Source organism: Sapajus apella, unplaced genomic scaffold (assembly GCF_009761245.1).
Source record: "Sapajus apella isolate SASKATOON/1434 unplaced genomic scaffold, GSC_monkey_1.0 scaffold154, whole genome shotgun sequence".
NCBI lineage: Eukaryota > Metazoa > Chordata > Mammalia > Primates > Cebidae > Sapajus > Sapajus apella.
Genome location: NW_022437094.1, coordinates 92728 through 111871, shown reverse-complemented (window position 1 = coordinate 111871; position 19144 = coordinate 92728). Strand labels below are relative to the sequence as shown.

Below are 19144 nucleotides of genomic sequence, written 5' to 3'. Positions count from 1 at the left end.
TTTTCTGTAAAGCACCTCCCACTGTCAAACAGAAAAAATATGCACATCAAATAAAATTTACAAGCCTTTTTTTCCATTAATCTGTGTTTCATCAATTTAACTTGCAGGAACTCAGGTACTAAACCTAAGAAGGAAGAGGAAGAAGTTTTTTCTTTCCCTACAAAACTTTATGAGTAAACTAGTAGCAGATATATGTAACGTCTATGGAAGGTAAAAGCTTCTCTTTTATTATGGTTTATATGGTGTTGACATGGCCCAAACTTCTCCAACAACTGATGTTCAAAGTATGGGTAAGGGTGATTTTGGTATACATAATTCCCATTTTTTAGAGAATTGGGCCTACAGAATCAAGATGGAGGAAGTCATTTTTGTTTTCACTATTATCTACTAATTATGTAATTATTTGCAAATTCCTATAAGCTATTATATTTCTTATCCTCTGAACAAGTGGAAAAAATAATCATACTCAAAGAAAAAACACAACTCATTGGCTACAATTCAGTAACACATTGGGTTAACATACCCTAAACCTTTGTCACTAGCCTTGTTAAAAATTAGGATTTATATTTGGCAGACCTATGAATATGGGCCTGAGACCATATTCCATGTCTACATTAATGGAATTATCTCCTAATCATGCCAATACTTAAAAAGACTTCTCTCTTCTTCTTGCAACCCTGAGAAATACAATTGTAAGGAACTGGAAGGATTAATCAGAGGAAATCGTTCATCCATATCAATCAAGAGATGTCATCTATAAAAAAGTGTCCTGAAGAAAAAGATGGAATGCCACCACAGTGGGAACAGACTTACATACATGTTTTTTTGATCACTCATACTACTATTAAGGTGAAAGATGAACTCAACTAGATTTATGCTTTTAATGTGAAGACAGTATCTCAAAAATAGCAGAGACTCACACAAAGGACTTTGAAACTTAAATTTTGTAGAATACCTGACAATGGTAATTAACTTACCTGAAAAAGAGTTATTCTAATGAGCTTACTCAAATAGAAAGCTTTGACGTCATATTCAGATTTTGGAATTTTAAAATTTATTCTTTTGTAGTTCTGACAATTGCTTTTCTTTGTAGTTTGCTATGGACTTGATGGCTATTTAATGATTGCAAATAGCATACAGAAACCTAGATAGGGCAATGGCAATAATTTAAAAAACTGTAATGTTAATATAGACTGTTAATAAAAGGGAAAACTATGGATGCAAAATGATCAAGCTTTCAAATTATAAGGGTAAGATGATCAAGTTTTGTCTAATCAAGAGGAAGAAGGCCAATCTCTTTCCACTCTCCTTTTTTCAGTGTGTCTCCTTGACATAATAAACCTAATAACGTGCCCAGCCTTTGAATTTACAATGTAAGTTCATGGACCTTCTGACTCTTGAAACTGTAAGTACATATCTCCAAAATGAACTCTCTAACAAGATATACAGAGACAGTCATCAGGGTGTATATGTATTTGTCTCTTATGGAGAAAATTTTAATTATTTGTATTTTTCTTTTTTTTTTTTTTTTTGAGTCGGAGTTTCTCTCTTGTTACCCAGGCTGGAATGCAACGGCGCGATCTCGGCTCACCGCAACCTCCGCCTCCTGGGTTCGGGCAATTCTCCTGCCTCAGCCTCCTGAGTAGCTGGGATTACAGGCACGCGCCACCATGCCCAGCTAATTTTTTGTATTTTTAGTAGAGATGGGGTTTCACCATGTTGACCAGGATTGTCTCGATCTCTTGACCTCGTGATCCACCCACCTCGGCCTCCCAAAGTGCTGGGATTACAGTCGTGAGCCACCGCGCCCGGTCTGTATTTTCCTTTCTTCCCTTTACCACCTACATAAATTTGTGTGAAGTTGTGTATGTGGATTTTATAGGCATTTTCATTCTACCTTTATATATGTATAAACCTATAACACATACTCACTAATAAATTGTGTTGGAGGGCTTTTGTTGACAGGATTGTTTTATTTCCGCCAACGAGCTCTGCTAATCTGCAGCAAAATGCTGTGTGTGACAGTTCACAATTACCCACCACACTCTCTGTAACATGCAAGTCAGTTACTTTGGAAAAAGTTATAATTACTATGTGAATAAATATTACTTCAGAGCACTATTTTTGTAGAAATGCAACTGTGTGCATATTTTTAGTTTTCAAGAAAAAGAGTAGTTTTGTCCTAAAAGAATATATTTTTGGTCTCCAAACCGCTTTGCACTCGTCAAGTTTATTGAGGACCCAAGAGAGCTACTTTGTGTGTTATAAGTATTGATATTTTACTATCTTGAAAATTTAAACAGAAATAGTTTGCATGTACTTATTGGTTTATTTGCAGATAGCAATGATGAATCATGAATGCAATGCATGTTAATAACATTTTAGAAATATTGTGAAATTAGTCCTGACCTTGTGGATTCACTGAGATCAATCATAAAATAAATTATCAGTTTGTTTTAGAATATGAAAGACTTGAAGAAATACAAAACTTCAGAGTGAATTTCACGTATTTCGGTTTACAATATATGAATTTGAAAAGTTATGCAATGTGTCAAAATATTAGCAAAGTTTGTTCAATTTTGATGGCTTTGTTTTCTTGGTTACTGGTAAGTGCCTTCACCTATAATATAAAGGATTGTTGTTCAGTGTTATCTGACTAGACAGCAAAGATACTGTGTTATTACCAGGATAACCTTCTATGGGATATATTGATTTTCTTATATCCCTGCTTATTTAAGCAAACAAAAGAAACAGCTAATGTTTTTAATAGTCACGTTACTTCTATATTATTTTTAACTGTTTTACTGTCATTTTGAAATGAATAGCAAAGTACAGTTTCTCAGGCATTCATGATCCAATTCCTGCCTTAAGTGTTCAAATCTGAAAATTTTTAATTTTCATCTTTTCAACATTGAATCCTAAATGTCAAATCAAGTAAAATAAAACTTTCATGGTATTTTTGCACATAAAACTCTTATTCTTTCACATCATAAAAGAAAGGTGTTAGAAATAATTATGTTTATTTTACATAATAATTAATTAATATATAATTTTTAATTAAAAAATAATTATGTTTATTTTACATAATAATTATTTTTTTTTATGTTACTACTGATGAGTTATCTGAAAAGAGCTGTCAGATTAGAAGCTTTGCTTAGTCTTCCTAAACTTTTTATATTAACAACTTTGCCCACAGCCTGTGTGTGGCTAAAGTTGTTAATATAAATAGTTTAGAACTGTATGCCACATGAGAAGTTTCTAGAACTTTGTTAATGCCCTCACGGTCCATCATATTTTTCTTGTACCAGAGTCCTGGTGATGTTTTTCCTTCACATTATATAGCAATAGCATATTGTTATCTGTTTATTAACACATGAACCTATTCCAGACTAACTGAATCTCTTTACTTATGATTTATTAATTCCTGGTGTATTCTATCTATATGTTTGGTATATTCATAGTATGTCTCAGGATTATTATAGTTGGTATCTCAAGATGCGTTTCTCTGTAAAAATTGCTCATTCATTTCTTATTTTTTTAATTATGGTAAAATACATAATATGTAACTTGACATTAATCATTTTTAAGTATACAGTTCAGTGACATAAAGCACATTCACTTTGTTTTGCTACCATCACCATCATCTGTTCACAGAACACTATCCTGCAAAATTGAAACTCATACCCATTAAGTGGCTTCCCTCTTGTCCCTGGCAGCCACCTTTCTACTTTTTGTTTCTATGAATTTGACTTATCTAAATACACCATCTAAGTGAAATCATACAGCATTTGTCCTAACCTGACTGGCATGCTGCACTCAGCATAACATCCTCAAGGATCATCCATGTTGTAGTGTGTGTCAGAATTTCCTTCTTCTTTAAGACTAAATATTATTTGATTGTTATTTACATACCACGTTTTGTTTATCAGTTCATTCTTCGATGAACTCTTGGTTTGCTTCTACTTCTTGGCTATTGTAAAAATGGTACTATGAACATGGATATACAAATAGCTCTTTGAATCCCTGCTATTAGTTCTTTTTGGTATATGTATCCAGAAAATGAAACTGCTGAGTCATCTGGTAATTCTATTTTTAACTCTCTGAACAACCCCCATACTGATTTCCACAGCAACTATATCATTTTACATTGTACAATGCACAAGGGTTCCAATTTCTCTGCATCCTCAGTAACATTTGCTATTTTTTCTGCTTTTTAGAAATAATAGCCACCTTAATGGGTGTGAAGTGGTATCTCACTATAGTTTGATTTGCGTTTCCCTAATGATTAGTAATGTTGGATGTATTTTAATGTGCTTGTTGGCAATTTTTAGATCTTTGGAGAAATGTCCGTTCAAGTCCTTTGGCCATTTTTAAATTATGTTGTTTTGGTTTGCGGTTGAGTTCTGGGACTTCTGTACATAATTTGGATGTGAATCCTATATTAGATATATGGTTTGCAAATATTTTCTCCCGCTTTGTAAGTTGCTTTTTCAACCTGTTGAGTCCTTTGATACACGGAAGTTTTAAGTTTTAGGGTAGTTCAATTTACCTATTGTTTGTTTGGATATTTGTGCTTTTAATGTCACATCCAAGAAATCATCGTGAAATCTTCATCAATTTTTTCACTATATTTTCTTCTAAGAGTTATACAGTTTTAAATCCTACATTTTTGATCCACCTTGAGTTAATTTTTGTATATGATGTAAAGTAAGGATCCAACTTCATTCTTTTGCATGTAAATATCCAATTTTTTCAACACCATTTGTTGAAGACTTTTTTCCATGTTGAATAGTCTTGGCACCATTTCACCATGTATGTGATGACTTATTTCTGGGCTCTTTATTTTATCCCAATGGTCTATATGTCCTTATTTTTGCTAGTACAAAACTGTTTGGCTACTGTCCTAACTTTGTAGTGAGTTTTGAAATCAGACAGTGTGCTCTCCAATGTTGTTTTGCTTTTTCAAGTTTGTTTTGGTGATTTGGGTTTCCTTAAGATTCCATATGAATTTTAGGATGGGTTTTTCTATTTCTTGAAGGAACATCATTGGGATTTTGATAGGAATTGCATTGAATCTGTAGATCTCTGTGCATAGTGTTGATATCTTTACAATAATAATTCTTCCAATCCTTAAACACAGGATGTTTTTTCGTGTATTACCGCCTTCAATTTCTTTCGTCAACATCTTGTAGTTTTTACTGTACAAGTTGCCTCCTTCCTTGGTTCAGTTATTCCTATTTTGTTATTTTTTATGTTCTCATTGATGGAATAGTTAATTTCCTTTTCAGATTGTTTATTGTTAGTGTGTAGAAACATAATTATTCTTGTGCACTGTTTTTACAGCTGGTAATTTTGTTGAATTCATTTATTAGTTTTATTATTTATAGTTTGTGTGTGTGTGTGTGTGTGTGTGTGTGTGTGTGTGATGTTGTCTGCAAATAAAGATAATTTTACTTATTCCTTTCTAATTTTGGTGCCTTTTGTTTCTTTTTCCTGCCTAGTTTTTCTGGCTGGGACTACCAGTAGTATGCTGAACAGAAGTGATAAAAGCAATCATCCTTGTCTTGTTCTTGATCTTCGAGGATAACTTTTTACTATAAAATGCTTTCCTATATCAATTGAGATAATCATATGGGTTTTTTTCTTCATTTTGTTGATGTAGTGTATTATATTGACTGGTTTTCTTATGTTTAATCATCTTTTTATCCCAGGAATAAATCCCATTTGGCTCTGGTATATAATTCTATTAATGTGTTGTTTGATTGTGTTGCTAGTGTTTTGCTGAAGATTTTTGTATCAGCATTCATTAAAGATATTGGCCTGTACTTTTCCTTTGTGGTGTCTTTGTCTGGATTCAGTATGAAGATACCGCTGACCTCACAGAATGAATTTGACAGGGCCCTCTTGTTATTGCAGGTTTTGGGAAGAGTTTGAGTGGACTGATATTAATTCTTCAATTGCTGAGTAGAATTCACCGGTAAAGCCTGGGCATTTTTGGGGGAGAAATTTTGATTACTGATTCAATCTTCTCATTAGTTACAGGCCTGTTCAGGTGGTCTAGTCACAATTTAGTCTTTGTAGATCACACAACACACATTTTTAGGAATTGGTCTATTTCATCTAGATTATCCAATTTGTGCTGTATAATTGTTCATTGTACTCTAGTTGCTTTATTATGTACAATCAGTAGTAATGTCTCTTCTTTTATTTCTGATTTTATTTGAGTTTTTCCCCTTAGCCAATGTAGCTAAAAGTTTGTCAATTTTGTTGATTTTTTTGAAGAACTAATTCTCAGTTTTATTGATTTTTTTCTGTTCTTTTATTCACTATTTAATCTGTGCTCTACTCTATTATTTTCTTCCTTCTGCTAGCTTTGCACTTAGTTCATTCTTTCTTAGTTGCTTCAGGTATAAATCTAGGTGGTTGATTTGAGATATTTCTTCTTTTTAAACATAAGGTTTTGCTCTATACATTTTCTTCTTAGCACTGCTTTTGCTGCATCCCATAAGTTTTGGTGTGCTTTATTTTCATTTTCATTTATTCCAAGGTATTTTCTAATTTCCCTTGTAACTAATTGTTTAAAAGTATGTTGTTTAATTTCTATATATTTGTGGATTTTCAGTTTTCTTTCTGTTACTGATTTCTAGTTTCAATCCATTGTGATCAGAAAAAAGTCTGTATGGTTTTGAGTTTTTTTAAGTGTATGAAGACTTATTTTGTATCCTAATGTGTAGTCTGTCTTAGAGAATGTTCCATAAGCAGTTGAGAAAAATGTGTATTCTCCTGTTGTTGGGTGAGTGTCCTGTATCATTCACCCAGTTTTATATGTTCAATATATTTGCTATCTTTTGTGAAAATAAGGTAATTCATTTTGTTTGCAGATTTTTTGGATGATTTTATTATTTTGTTTTGCATTCCACAAAAAAACCAAATTGCCATGCCAGTTATGTTATTATTCTTGTTATAAACTCTCATCAGATCTTTCACTTTAGAAAATTATCAGTAATAAATTAACTGCAGGCATTTTAAGTTTTTTACCTACAATTTTTAATTACTCTGTTACTTTCCTGAAAATGCTTGAAATTGATTACAAGCCTAAGTTCTTTATCTTCATCAAAAAAATCTTTCTCAGCGCCCCATGGGAAAAGGACTATGCCAAGCACTCTCGAACACAGGTTTCTGATGGTATCATTCATGCAACTTTGAGACTATACCCGTGGTCAAGTCAGGATTTCTAGAATTCTACTAGAGAATCAGATAGGTTCATGGGACTGCTAACCCAATATTGATCAAGCCAAGAATTGCTTGCATAGGACTAAATGAACTGATAAAGGGTGACGGTGGGTTTTGTTTGGAATATTGTTGATGTTTAATGTTTTATATTGTGAATATATAAGGAACTCTTTTCTCTCTTCATATACCTCATAACAATTTAGTAGATTATACTTTCATAAACTGAAATAAAACACTTGTAAATAATATTTGTTTCTCTTCCTGACCCGTCCTGAATTCAGAAGCTCAGTATTCTTATCTTCATGTCAGTATAACCATTTGCATAATAAAGTTCAATAAGAGTCTATCTTCCTGGTCAACAGGACATAATTAGAAACAGCAGTAATGCAACCAAGGCTTCAAATGAAATGTCATATTTGAGAGTGGTGCTTATTTATTCAGATATGGCCAGACACTTTTAAGGATCTAATTTGACTTGCTGAAATCAATACTTATAAAGCAGTCTTGTGAAAACTGGTCTGATACCTGGCTGGGAAAGGACTCTCAGCTCTTCTTCTGTGAAAGGGAGGTCACTTACAGTCAGGCCTAGGAAACCTAGTATATTTTGGGGACCTTGAGAAGAGAAGAATTTGCCCAAATTTATAGGTGCTATAGGTAAAATCTGGTAGTGAGTTAGTGGTTTAGCTTTTTAGCCTTAAGAAACTTTAGAAATGCTCATCTGAGATTCTTTATAAGAACTTCCAGAAAAGCCAACTTAAGAAAGTCTACACAATAATTTACCACTTCCTCCTGCAGCTATGTAAATAATTAGACTAAATCTATTGAGACCTATATTATTTTGTTATTTTGTGGCAAGAATAATTTTTATTTGAGACTATTTTGGCCAAAGACAGAGGGATGACTATGGAGGGACCTTTTGTACTTCAACGGACAATTATTATCATCTATATATGGTAGGCCTTGGGGTTGTCAGAGTCCAGTGCTGTTCATTGACTTTGAACTATTTAGCAACTTTTGGTAAATTGTAGGTAACAGAGAGACACATACATTATATCCTCCAGGTTCAGATACATACGATTAATTAAGCCAACCCCCACCCCACATTGGGGACATTACTTTTGCCTCCATTTGCAATTCATCTCAACATTCTCCGAATCCACAAAAATATGTGCTGTTTTGACCTGTCTTTTGAACCAGTTATAATATGTCAAGTTTCTTTATTGAGCAATTTTTACACTTGGTCATTTTCATATTTTATGAGAGTCATGATCTTATCTTTTCTGAAAATTACCTTTTAATAAATTGAAGATGTTTTTAAAAATTACCACCAAAACTAAATCACTAATATACTATTTTAAACCGTTTGAATTTTAAACCATATATGCCTGTTTACGGTCCAAATGATAGAATCCTAGAACTGAAAAATTTTGTAAGTGCTAATATGCTTGTTGTGGTAGAAACACCACAGCAAGCTGTGCAATGAACAAGGAAGAGCTTTGGAGAACAGTAGCTATGAAGAAGCCACGTATAGTACAAGTGAGGATATTGGGAAGGAAGAAAAGCAAATGCAAAGAAGTTCCTCTGGACGACGATGGCGAGGACTGCGGTGGTGGCGGCTACTAATGTGGCCAGGGCGGCCAGGAGCACGCCTGCCGCCACCATTACCACCGCCCGCCCATGATTGCGCTGCATCTGCTGGTCACCCAGGTGCACCACTACCAGGTGGTGATCCTGGTGCAGTCGCACGAGGAGGTGGTGGCCATGACCGACTACAGCTGAGGACGACCTCGAGGACCAGATCCTTATCCTGGTGTCCGCACCAGCTGGGGGCGATGTCCACTATATCCAGCAGATGCTGGTTAACGTGGCAGTGGCCAGCAGGAACAGCGGCGATGGCTCGTCGTTGGGCTGTTGCAAGAGTTACCACAGTGGCGGGCAGTGGCGGCAGTGCCATACCAGGCAACAAGAAGTGGGAGCAGAAGCAGGTGCAGATCAAGACCCTAGAAGGTGAGTTCTCAGTCACCATGTGGTCCTCAGATGAAAAAAAACAAAACAAACAGATACTAACTATTGGACAGTGATTGAAGAATAAATCACTGGCAATAAGTGACCTCCCGATTATTCAGAACATATGACAGGGAAGAAACTTCCTCCTGGAGGAACACCTGGCATTGACGTTTCAGATCCCAAACAAGTGGCAGAATTTGCTAGAATGAAACCAAGAAAAATTAAAGAAGAAGAAAACCAAGAAGAGCTTGCCTTCATAAAGCCTGTACATAGATGTTCAGGGCTAACCTCGCCATGAGAAAACATCTGCACACCCACAGACCCAGATTATATGTCTGCACAGAATGTGGCAAAGCTTTTGTTGAGAGTTCAAGAATGAAACACCACCAACTGTTTAATACTGGAGATAAGCCCTTTCAGTGTACGTTCCAAGGCTGTGGGAAATGCTTTATTTTATGTTATGTTAGTTCTGGGATACATGTGCAGAATGTGCAGGTTTGTTACATAGATATATATGTGCCATGGTGGTTTGCTGCACCTATCAATCCGTTATTTAGGTATTAAGGCCCACATGCATTAGGCATTTGTCCTAACGCTTTCCTTCACCTTGCCCCCCACTCCCCAACAGGCCCCAGTGTGTGATATTCCCCTTCCTGTGTCCATGAGTTCCCATTGTACAACTCCCACTTATGTGTAAGAACATGTGGTGTTTGGTTTTCTGTTCCTGTGTGTGGTTGCTGAGAATTATGGCTTTCAGTTTCATCCATATCCCTGCAAAGGACATAAACTTGTTATTTTTTATGGCTGCATAGTATTCCATGGTGTATATACACCACATTTTTTTTATCAAGTCTATCATTGATGGGCATTTGGGTTGGTTCCAACTTTTTGCTATTGTAATAATGCTGCAATGAACATACATGTGCATGTGTCTTTATAGTAGAATAATTAATATTCCTTTGGGAATATACCCAGTAATGGGATTGCTGGGTCAAATGTTATTTCTGGTCCCAGATCCTTGAGGAATCGCCACACTGTCCTCCACAATGGTTGAACTAATTTGAACTCTCACCAACAGTGTCAAATTGTTCCTATTTCTCCATAGCCTCACCAGCATCTGTTGTTTCCTGACTTTTTTATAATCACCATTCTAACTGGCTTGAGATGGTTTTGATTTGCATTTCTAATGACCAGTGATGGTGGGCTTCTTTTTCTATATGTTTGTTGGCCGCATGAACATCTTCCCTCATTCCACTTTTTGATGGGGTTGTTTTTTCTTGTAAATTTGTTTAAGTTCCTTGTAGATTCTGGATATTAGACATTTGTCATATGGGTAGATTGCAAAAATTTTCTTTTATTCTGTAGGTTGCCTGTTCACTCTGATGATAGTTTCTTTTGCTGTGCAGGAGCTCTTTAGTTTGATTAAATCCCATTTGTCAATTTTGGTTTTTGTTGCCATTGCTTTTAGTGTTTTAGTTATGAAGTATTTGCCCATGCCTATGTCCTGAATGGTATTGCTTAGGTTTTCTTTTAGGGTTTTTATGGTTTTGGGCTTCACATTTAAGCCTTTTAATCAATCTTGAGTTAATTTTTGTATAAGGTGTGAGAAAGGTGTCCAGTTTCTGTTTTGCATGTAGCTAGCCAGTTTTCCCAGCACCATTTATGAAAGAAAGAATCCTTTCCCCATTGCTTGCTTTTGTCAGGTTTGTCAAAGATCAGATGGCTGTAGATGGGTGGTGTTATTTCTGAGACCTCTGTTCTATTCCATTAGTCTATATATCTGTTTTGGTACCAGTACCATGCTATTTTGGTTACTGAAGCCTTGTAGTATTGTTTAAAACCAGGTAGAGTGATGCTTCCAGCTTCGTTCTTTTTGCTTAGGATTGCCTTGGCTATGCGGGCTCTTTTTTGGTCCCATATAAAATTTAAAGTAGGTTTTTCTAGTTCTGTGAAGAAAGTCAATGGTAACTTGATGGAAACAGCATTGAATCTATAAATTACTTTAAGCAGTATGGCCATTTTCATGATGTTGAATCTTCCTATCCATGAGCATGAAATTCTTTTCCATTTCTTTGTGTCCTCTCTTATTTCCTTGAGCAGTGGTTTGTAGTTCTCCTTAAAGAGGTCCTTTCTGTTCCTTCTAAGTTGTATTCCCAGGCATTCCATTCTTTTTGTAGCAATTGTGAATATGAGTTCACTCATGATTTGGCTCTCTGCTTGTCTATTGTTGCTGTATAAGAATGCTTGTGATTTTTGCATATTGTTTTTGTATCCTGAGACTTTGCTGAAGTTGCTTATCAGCTTAAGGAGTTTTTGGGCTGAGACGATGGTGTCTTCTAAAAATACAATCATGTCATCTGCAAATAGAGACAATTTTACTTTCTCTCTTCCTATTTGAATACTCTCTATTTCTTTCTCTTGCCTGATTGCCCTGGCCAGAACTTCCAATACTATGTTGAATAGGAGTGGTGAGAGAGGGCATCCTTGTCTTGTGTCAGTTTTCAAAGGGAATGCTTCCAGCTTTTGCCATTCAGTGTGATATTGGATATGAGCAGGGTCCAGCCCCACAGGGTGTAGTGGGTGTTCTTTTTTGTGTGGAGATGATAGATGATAGAAAATAAAGAGACAAGGACACAGAGATAAGAGAAGAATTCAGCTGGGCTCGAGGGACCACTGCTACCAAAGGGGGAGGAGTTCAGCAGTGGCCTGTGCTGTTATTTATTGTATACAAGGCAGGGGGACAGGGTCAGGAGAGTGACACATCTGACATGATTGATAGGGGTCAAGCAAATCACATTCTTACAATATGGGGGGCCACGTGGGCATAGTTCAGTGTGTCATGTGGGTCCAGTACAGAGGGCCCCTCCCTCTCAGGTAGCTGCTGCAAGAAGGAGAGGCACTTTTGTCAGTAACCTTTTAGGCACTTATCAGAGAGAGCAAAGGCTTTCAGGATTCCTCTATTCTTACTTCTCACAGCTTCTGAGAATTTACAAGAGAGCATCGGGTGGGAAAGTGGAGCATGAAGGTGAACAAGGAAGGTGACCATCAGAACACAGCACCACGGAGAGGTGTTTAAAGCCCTGGATGTCTGTGGGCCTGCCTGACTAGTGTCAGACCTTCCTCAAGAGCCGGCAGAGCAGAGTTTTCTCTTATCTTCCCAGTGAGAGAGAGAAACTGCCGCTCACATCCTGCTAAGTAATGGGCGCCCCCCGCCCTCAACATGCTGGCGTTAATGCAAGGCCTGCCTGCTAAGGTGCCGGCACTACTGCAAGGCATTTACTCTCACCTCCTGATCACTTCTCACAATGTCCCTTCAGTTCCTAATTATATTTCACCCGATTATGTCTATACCATAAGACTAAAATATTTTTACACTATAATACTAAAGATTAATAGACAATAATGATGTAACAAGATTGATTATATAATTTATTATATGATTGAATCTAATATCGATTTGCTATCATTGCTAAGTAATCAGTTATTTATTATGCTATAACTCAGTAATCAGTAAATATGCTTGGTATTATTGCTATATCTAAGTAATCAGTTATTTATTATGCTGGGACAGATTGTGCCTTCTGTCTCTTGTCATGGCACCTGGGCAACTTTCTTCACAGAGACATGAGTTTTTCATAAATAGCTCATAGCATTTTGAGATATGTTCCATCAATAACTAGTTTATTGAGAGGTTTTAACATGAAGGGATGTTGAATTTTACGAAAGAACTTTTCTGCAACTATTGAGATAATCGTGGTTTTTGTCGTTGGCTCTGTTTATATGAGGGATTACGTTTATTGATTTGCATATTTTGAACCAGCCTTGCATCCCAGGGGTGAAGCCGACTGAAGACTGGTGGATAAGTTTTTAGATCTGCTGGGTTTGGTTTGCCAGTATTTTATTGAGGATTTTGCATCGATATTCATCAGGGATATTGGCCTGAAATTTTCTTTTTTTGTTGTGTCTCTGCCAGGTTTTGGTATCAGGATGATCCTGGCCTCATAAAACGAGTTAGGGAGGAGTCCTTCTTTTTCTGTTGTTTTGAGTAATTTCAAAAGAAATGCTACCAGCTCTTTTTTGTACCTTTGGTAGAATTCAGCTGTGAATCCATCTGGTCCTGGGCTTTTTTTTGTTAGGCTATTAATTACTGCATCAATTTCAGAACTTGTTAATGGTCTATTCAGGGATTTGACTTCCTCCTGGTTTAGTCTTGGGATGGTGTATGTGTCCATGAATTTATCAATTTCTTCTAGATTTTCTAGTTTTTGTGTAGAGGTGTTTATAGTATTTTCTGATGGTAGTTTGTATTTCTGTGGCATTAGTGGTGACATCCCCTTTATCATTTTTTAATGTGTCTATTTGATTCTTCGCTGTTTTCTTCTTTGTTATCCTGGCTAGCAGTCTATCTATTTTGTTAATCTTTTCAAAAATCCAGCTCCTGGATTCACTAATTTTTTGAAAGGTTTTCCGTGTCTCTATCTCCTTCAGTTCTACTCTGATCTTAGTTATTTCTTGTCTTCTGCTAGTCTTCGAATTTGTTTGGTCTTGCTTCTCTGGCTCTTTTCATTGTGATGTGCAGGTGTTGATTTCAGATATTTCCAGTTTTCTGATGTGGGTATTTTGTGTGATCAGTTTCCTTTTAAACACTGTTTTAGCTGTGTCCCAGAGGTTAAGCTGAGTCTTTGCTCTCACAGGTTTCAAATAACTTCTTTATTTCTGCCTTAATTTAATTGTTTACCCAATAGTTATTCAAGAGCAGGTTGTTCAATTTCCATATATTTGTGCAGTTTTGAGTTAGAATCTTAATCCTGAGTTCTAATTTGATTGAACTGTCATCTGAGAGACTGTTCATTCTGATTTCCGTATTTTGCAATTTCTGAGAAGTGTTTTACTTCCAAATATGTGGTAAATTTTAGAATAACTGCTATGTGGTCCTGAGATGGGTGTACATTCTATTGATTTGAGGTGCAGTTCTGTAGATGCCTATTAGGTCTGCTTGGTTCAGAGCTGAGTCCAAGTCTTGAATATCCTTGTTAATTCTGTGTCTCGTTGATCTGTATAATATTGATCTTTATAATATTAAAGTCTCCCACTATTATTGTGTGGGAGTCTAAATCTCTTTGTAGGTCTCTAAGAACTTGTTTTATGAATCTCGGTGCTCCTGTATTGGATGCATATATATTTAGGATAGTTAGCTCTTTTTTTTGCACTGATCCCTTTACCATCATGTAATGTCCTTCTTTGTCTTTTTTGATCTTTGTTGGTTTAAAGCCTGTTTTATCAGAGACTAGGATTGTACTCCCTGCTTTTTTTGTTTTCCATTTGCTTGGTAAATATTCCTCCATCCCTTTATTTTGAGGCTATGTGTGTCTTTGTACTGAGATGTGTCTCCTGAATGCAGCACATCAATGGGTCTTGTCTGTTTATCCAATTTGCCAGTCTGTGTCTTTTAATTGGGACATTTAGCCTATTTATATTTTGGGCTAATATTGTAATGTGTGAATTTGATCCTGTCATCATGATACTTGCTGGTTATTTTGCACACCACTTGAAGCAGGTTCCTCATAGTGTTGATGGTGGGGGAGTCTTTACAATTTGCTATGTTTTCGAAGTGGCTGGTACCGATTTTTCTTTTCCATATTTAATGCTTACTTCAGGAGCTCTTGTGAGGTAGGCCTGGTGGAGAATTCCTCAGCATTTCCTTGTCTGTTAAGGATTTTATTTCTCCTTTGCTTATGAAGCTAAGTTTGGTTAGCTATAAAATTCTGGGTTGAAATTTCTTTTCTTTAGGAATGTTGAATATTAGCCCCCACTCTCTTCTGACTTGTAGGGGTTCTGCAGAGAGGTCCACTGTTCCTCTGATGGGCTTCCCTTTGTGGGTAATGTGACCTTTCTCTCTGCTGCCCTTAACATTTTTTCCTTCATTTCAACCTTGGAGAATCTGATAGTTATATGTCTTGGGGCTGATCTTTTCATGGAGTATCTTAGTGGTATTCTCTGTATTTCCTGAATTTGAATGTTGGCCTGTGTTGCTAGGTTGGGGAAGTTCTCCTGGATAATATCCTGAAGTGTGTTTTCTAACTTGGTTTCATTCTCTGTCAGTTTCACGTACACCAATCGACCATAGGTTTGGTCTTTTCACATAGTCCTCTATTTCCTAGAGGGCTTGCTCATTCCTTTTCATTCTTTTTCGTCTAAGCGTGTCTTCATGCCTTATTTCAGTAATTTGATCTTCAATCTCTTATATCCTTTCTTCTGCTTGATTGATTCAGCCATTGATACTTGTGTATGCTTCACGAAGTTCTCATGCTGTGTTTTTCAGCTCCATCAGGTCATTTACGGTCCTCTCTAAAATGGTTATTCTAGTTAGCAGTTCCTGCAACCTTTTATCCAGGTTCTTAGCTTCCTTGCATTGAATTAGAACATGCTTCTTTAGCTCAGAGGAGTTTGTTATTACCCACCTTCTAAAATTTACTTCTGTCAATTCATCAAATTCATTCTCCATCCAGTTTTGTGCCATTGCTGGAGAGGAGTTGCAATCATTTGGAGGAGAAGAAGCATTCTGGTTTTTGGAATTTTCAGCTTTTTTGTGCTGTTTTCTCCTCATCTTCATGGATTTATCTACCTTTGATCTCTGAGGCTGATGACCTTTGGATGTGGTTTTTGTGTGTGATCCTTTATGTTGATGCTGATGTTGTTTGTTAGTTTTTCTTCTAACAGTCAGGGACTGCAGGTCTGCTGAAGTTTGCTAGAGGTCCTCTCCAGATGTTGTTCACCTGGGTATCACCAGTGGAGACTGCAGAACAACAAATATTGCTCCCTGCTCCTTCCTTTGGAAGCTCTGTCCCAGAGGGGCACTGGCATCATGCCAGTGGAAGCTCTTCTGTGTAAGGTATCTGTGGATCCCTACTGCTTTCAGTCAGAAGGCACAGGAGTCGGGGACCCACTTGAGGAGAAAGTCTGTCACTTAGCAGAGTTGGTGCACTGTGCTGGGGGAGTCCCTCTTGTCAGGATCAGCTGCTTTTTTCAGAGACGGCTGGTGGGAGGATAAAACTCACTGAAGCTGCACTCACAACCGCCCCTTCCCCCATGTGCTCTGTCCCAGGGAGATGGGGGTTTGTTCTGTAAGCCCCTTACTGTGGCTGTTACCTTTCCTTCAGAGATGCCCTTCCCAGTTTGGAGGAATCTAGAGAAGCAGTCTGGCCACAGCCACTTTGCCAGGCTGTGGTGACTCTGTCCAGTTCAGAACTCCCAGCCTCCTTAGCACTGTCAGTGGAAAACTACCTCCTAAAAGCTCAATAATGGTGGATGCCCCTCTCTCCACCAAGCTCTATTTTCCCAGGTCAACTTCAGGCTGCTGGGCTGGCAGTAAGAAGTTCAAGCCAGTGGTTCTTAGCTTGCTGGGCACTATGGGAGTGGGACCCTCTGAGCGAGAACACTTGGCTACCTGGCTTTAGCCCCTTTTCCAAAGGAGTGAACAGTTCTGTCCTGCTGGGGTTCCAGGGACTGCTGGGGTATGAAAAAACTTCAGCTAGCTCTGCCCATATAGCCACCCAAACAGATGCCCAATTTTGTGCTTGAAACCCAGGGCCCTGGTGGTGTAGGGACATGAGAGAATCTCCTGATCTGCAGATTGCAAGAACCATGGGAAAAGCAGAGTTACCTGGGTGGGTAGCACAGTCCCTCACAGCTTCGCTTGGCTGGGGGAGGGTGGTCCTGGGCTTCTGTCCTTCCAGGTGAAGCAATGACCCACCCTGCTTCTACTCGCCCTCCATGGTTTGGACTCACTGCCTAACCAGTCCCTATGAGATACCTCAGATGGAAATGTAGAAATCAGCCACCTTCTGTGTTGGTCTCTCTGAGAGCTGCAGATCGAAGCTGGTTCTGTTCGGCCATCAAGGACCCTCTTTCTGGGAAATGCTTTTCCCTGGACTTCAGTTTGGGCACACATGTGTGAATCCATACCAGAGACAAGCCTCATGTGTGTCCCTTCGTTGGTTGTAGTAAGAAGTTTGCTCAGTCAACTAACCTGAAATCTTACATTTTAACACATGCTAAGGCCAAAAACAACCAGTGAAGTGAGAAAAGACCCTTCTCAACCGTGGGAAGCATCTTCCAGGAGTGTGATTGGGAATAAACATGGCTTTCTTTTGTATATTATTTTTAGAATTTTATAAATGAATCCTATACACCTAAGGAACGTGCTTTGATAAAGTACTAATTTTTTTGTAAACCTTTAATAAGATGACATTGCTAAGATTCTCTATCTTGCTCTGTGATCTCATTTAAAAAACGCAGTGTTTGCTTTGCAAAGTATGATCCCAACAGGAGGGCAATTCATGAACTTCACATCAAAAGACAGTTCTTTAGGCAACCATGTTAAAAATGGGACTTCTTTTCACATTCTTATAAATATGAAGCTCACCTGTTGCCTACAATTTTTTTAATTTTGTATTTTCAAAATGTGCATATTGTACACTTTTTGGGGATATGCTCAATAATACTATGTGTGATTTTCCTGGAGGTTGATAACTTTGCTTGCAGTATATTTTCTTTAAAAGAATGGGCAGTTACATGCATACTTCAAAAGTATTTTCCCATAAAAAGAAGTTATATAGGTTTTGTATGCTATCTTTTTTTTCTTCTTCTTCCTTTTTTTTTTTTTTTTTTTTTTTGAGGAAGCTTCGGGCTGACAGAGGAAAGGTCACCAGGAGCTGTGTATGCTATCTTAATTTTGGTTGTATTCTTTGATGTTAACACATTTTGTGTAATTGTATTGCATAGCTGTATTGAATTATGTAGTATCCAATATTAGATGTGATTTAATAGTGTTGATCTATTTAAACACATTTTTAGTCATTTTTCCAAAAAATACTGCCAGATGCAGATGTTCAGTGTCAATTCTTTGCATGTTCAGTTACAGAAAGTGGTTCTCAGTTATAGAATGTACTGTACTTTTTAACACCTGATGTGTACATCACACTTAACAGGAAGAGCAACAATAAAATAGCTATCATTGAGAAAGAATATGGCAGAACAATATCTATAAACACAGTCTTATTTTCTTTTGTTATCTGGAATACTTAGGATTATTAATCCTCCCAGAAATTGGAAGCTGAATAAAGCAAATCCAGCTTCCTTTATTTTGCACTCAATTGCAGTAATTTGTAATTTAAGAAAAAAAAAGTTTCTCCGAAGGAATATCTTGATCACCCGAGATGACTGAAGAAACACCATGTCCAGCCACTGCTTTTTTCATGCAATCAGAGAGCAAAAATAAGGATCAGAAAATACTGAATAGAGTTCAAAGCTCAAAGGTGCCAGGTTGCAGCAGAAAAACCCAGGTCTAGTTCTAAAAATGAAATTTTGTCTTGTTTGAAAAATTTACAGAGTAGGCCTATTAGAAGTGTAGTTTGTGATTTAAAAAATAGTCTTGTTAATTTCATATCCATCTCTTTTACTAGTGAGTGTTAATCTGGGAGAAAAATGAGAAGTAAATGATGACCACTTATAGGCAGAATATTTTATTAGTTCCATGGTACTCTGTTAATTTGGTCTTTGCCTTATGATACAGAAGTAGAATTTACAATTCAGATATGCTGTTTTGTGATTCAACTAAATATACAATTTTGTATGGACTAGATCATTACAAAATGTAAACTTTCAAAAGAGTTATAATTATATTGAATTAATTGCTTTTGTTTCTTACAGGTATTTTTGTACCCCCATTATGAAGGTTTTGCAACTAAATTTATACCTAAAAATCTATTTTCTCCTGGATATTTGTTAATAATATTGAAGGCAAAAAGTTATGCTTAAATCTGAGAATCAAAAGAGTTTATTTGCATAAAAAAGATGTTAAAGGTAATTTTGAAATTAGAAAAACAAATACTAAAGTGTTTGT

At 36.9% G+C, this 19144-nt stretch overlaps 1 pseudogene; it reads left to right on the top strand.

The window, feature by feature from the left end:
* Window positions 1-17505, top strand: part of LOC116541705 — a 30432-nt pseudogene extending 12927 nt beyond the window's left edge.
* The last annotated feature ends 1639 nt before the right edge of the window (window positions 17506-19144 follow it).